The sequence below is a fragment of the Castor canadensis genome, chromosome 11, assembly GCF_047511655.1.
Source record: "Castor canadensis chromosome 11, mCasCan1.hap1v2, whole genome shotgun sequence".
NCBI lineage: Eukaryota > Metazoa > Chordata > Mammalia > Rodentia > Castoridae > Castor > Castor canadensis.
Genome location: NC_133396.1, coordinates 91206090 through 91210110, shown reverse-complemented (window position 1 = coordinate 91210110; position 4021 = coordinate 91206090).

Here is a 4021-nt window from a genome sequence, read left to right as displayed (position 1 = left end):
GTTAAGATAATAAAAAGTAGACATGTTGGTCTCTTATTTTCTGCCTACAAGGATAATAAGTAACACTTAAGAGAAAATTCACAACCTTCCTTAGTGTGGGACATTGTATTTGGTCTGCAGAGACTTAGCAACACAGTATGTAAGTGCTAGAAAACCTTCCTAAGGAAATGAAGGTAATGAAGCATGCCCAAGACTCCTACAGACAAAATGAAAGTGGAAGAGTATCCTACCCACAATTTCAGAGGCCTGTGCCAGGAGGGAGCAAGATTCCTTGCAGGGGGATGAGGAAAAATGGGGCTGTGTGAGAGGCAATATCAGACATCCTGGCCGACAGGTATAAGCAGAGAAAATGGTAAAGTGAGGGAGAGTGTGCATGCCAGTGGGAAGTTACTGCTGATCCTTAGGGAAGAGCATGAAGCAATTGGTGGTTTAAGAAAACTCATTTTCTGAAGCCATTTGAGAGTCCAGCTTCAGGACAGCCCCTGAGAAGGAGAGAAAGAAGGAAACTCATTGCCAAAACATAAGAGCTCCATAAAAATGAATAGAGTCCATTTGATGACAGGGGCCCCAAGAAGACGAGTAGAAGATAAGAAAGGAAGACAGATTCTGCTGCTCTACCCTTCACCTTCATAACTGAGCAGCTTCTCTTTCCTTGGCCCAGAACCTCCTCTTGGCTGACTTACAGGGTCTTTAAAAGGTGAGGTGTCATAATATTCTGTTATTAAAGTAAATTTCCAAGAAAGAGAAGGCTAAATTTTCTTCCCTGCCTCTCTCCTATCCCTGAACTGAGATTGATCCAGCTAGGCACAGCCCCAGGTGAGGCAGTACCTCTGCATCTGGGCCAGAAGGAGATAGGATGGAATGAAGCCCAGTGGTCTAGAAATTGCCATAAATCAAAAGCTCTGGCTATCATTGTGGATCTCCCAAAACTCCATTAGGTCCAGCAAAATTCAAAAACGAGAATTACACAATGTAAAATCATCGGGAAAAACCTTCCCAAACCCTCACAAATTCTGTAATTTTAGCCTGCCTGGCAAGCAGAAGCACTTCCCACACTTTAATTTTCTCACTCTCTCCCCAATCCTAATCTGCTACCCAAGGAACCAGGTAATAGGCAGTCTCTGGAAACTGCCCTGCTGTGGGTGACATTTGCAGTACAAACCACCTATGGAATTTGGAAAATGGAGAAGTGAAGTTTATAGAACACCTAAGAGACCAACCCAGTAATTGCTGTTACCTCACATATTAAGAATCTCTTAACTACCACTCCGGAGGGGGGTCAGAGATTACATAGCCTCTTAAATCTCTTCCATCATCTTATTGAGAGATAGAACTCTGTAATTTCAAAGCACACTACAATCCCTAAATTCCTAAAAAGCCGCTTAATAAAACACCTGTCATTTATTTAGTGAAGTCCTAGGCAGAGGAACAAGAAAATTAGCATGACGTGGTCTGAGTTGAAGCAGCTCACTACTTAATCGGTGAGATGTGTCAGAGTTAAACGACAGCTTAGAACACTGAAAATGATTAGCAAAGTTGAGAATTCAGGAGAGAGTCTGGTGAAAAATGAACAATTAGAAAACACTAATTACTCCACTCTGGGCTCCCTTAATTACATTGCAAGGACTGGAAAACTAAAAAAAAAAAACTCATTACTAAGACTTCCTTGCAACTTTGGCTTTACTAGTAAAACAGACATCTGGACTTGGAAGACAAAGGGAAGCAAAGGCTGTTTTCTTGATTGTGTTAATGGGCAAACACACAGTTACAACAGATGTGTTTACGTCAGCTAAGTTCCATGTCCCACCCCACCCACTTCATATGAATTACAGCAGTTCACTGCCCTCTGGATAGTAGCTCTATGGTGTGACCTCACCTGTTCTGCTGCAGTCATCTGGTCTGTTTCTCTGGCCCTTCTATCTATTTCAAGCATCTAATTCCCCATGTTACATTCCTTTCCTCATGAAATAAGAGTAGTTCCTACTTCCTGTATTAAGAAATGAGTGAAGCAGCTGTGAGCTACCTGAATTCCTAGCTATGTAGGAGGCTGAGATCAGGAGGATCTTGGGTCAAGGCCAGCCTGGGCAAATAGTTTGCAAGACCCCCCTCTCCAAAATAACCAGAGTAAAATGGACTCTGGCTCAAGCGATAGGGTGCCTGCTTTGCATGCATGATGCCTTGAGTTCAAACCCATTCTGCCCAACAAAAATTAAAAATAAATGTGTGAAGCATATATAAATCATAGCATAAAAACTTAAAAGATGGAAGAATCCTCTCTGAAACATCAAATATATAGTCAATCAGATCTCCAAGTATCTACTGCCCCAATATCTCTTGTCCTATTTCTATTATACAGTTCTCAGACACTGCTCTCAGTATCTGTGGCCTAGACTATTAATGCAAGGTTTTGGCCTCCTTGATTACAAACCACTCTAGCCTGCACACAAATCTGATCTTGTCTGATCTTAGAATTCCTGTCTGATCTTACCAGAATTCTCAAAAATGGATCCCAGAACCTAGAAGAGATGATATACAAATCGTTAATTTGGTTAGCTCATCGGCTATTCTCGTAACCTTAAGGTCTAGCAAGCAACAGTGAGGAAATTGTGTTCTCTCACTTTTCTGTATATTTGCACATATTTTTCTATCTGCTTGTTGTATGTTCCTTAGCTCTTATCTAGCTGGCAACATTTATTCTTCCTTCAAACTCAGCTTTCTTCTCACTTCCTCTTAAGTCCATTGTTCTTCTTCCCCCAGGTGTACCTACATATCTGTTTCAGAGTGCTTGCACAACACTGTGTCATGCTTCCACTGTCACACTTTCCAGTGCTCCCCATTAGATGACATGTTTATAGAGGGAAAGCATTGTGTTTACTCTTCTCTGAGCACTTGACAGAATGCTCTAATGCTTGGCATGTAGGCACTTGCTAAAGTGGAAAGAATGAAGGAAAGCAGGCAGAGGAGGGAAACAGAAGTTGGAAGGCAGAGGCAGAAGTGGGAGAGAGTCATAAACAAGATTCACTGACTTCACAATTCTGTCCTTTACATTTATCGGTTTTATAAACTCATCATTTGCAAGGATTAGCACAGCTCCTCAAATCAAGCCCTCCTAAGTTTCCAGAAATTTGAGCTATTTTTCACTGTTGGCACAACAAAATCTTTACTTATAGTCCAGGTGCATAGTCTTTGTTTGTGTACTCTATAGTTTCAAAACAGAAATAAAATAATTACAGGTCCCTTAATCTCCCAGGGGTTTCACCTTACAGCTCTGCTATTTCATTTTGTTGGAACAAAGAACCAGGGTTCATGACCTTCCTCCATCCCTTTCTTTCTTTGCTTCCCCATCACCTCTCCTGTTTGTCCCTATTCCTGCAACACTCAGTTCTTCTCATCCAGGATTTAGCACAGCTCTATTCCATGAAAAATACAATAAAAAAAGAATTTTTACTTTAAGAATAATAAATCCTCCTGTTTTTCAATTTTTTACATCAAAAGACATTGTTAAAAGCTATTCTCTCCCACATTTGGAGACCTGCCAGTTCTCAGGGGAGGGGAAGGTGGTTGATTGAAAAGTAAAGTCCTTTCCAGTCAAGCATTCAATGTGCATAGAGACGATTTGTACAGTTGGTTTCATGCAGAAGGTTTGATTTCTGGTTTGGCCCTTTTATTTCTTATCTCTGAAACCTTGGAGATATAATTTTGAGTCTCAATGTGTCAAAGCTTCATTTGCAATTTAGAGCATTAGATTTATAACCTTCAAGGTCCTTCTTGCTGTAGTATTCATTGACTGCAATTTTTTTGAAATATTATAATATAATAATAAGCATAAGCTAGTTTTAGTATTTTATTATAGCAAAAGTGGCACAAATACTGAGCATAAATTGTTAATGTTCATCTATGACTTCCTGTGTTAAGGTGAGGATCCTGATACATAAATCTTGACTAGTAATTTCTACTGAAGAGCTCTAAGCATTAAAGAACATTCTTCTGAAGATCTTTCCAGACTCTCCTACAGACAACC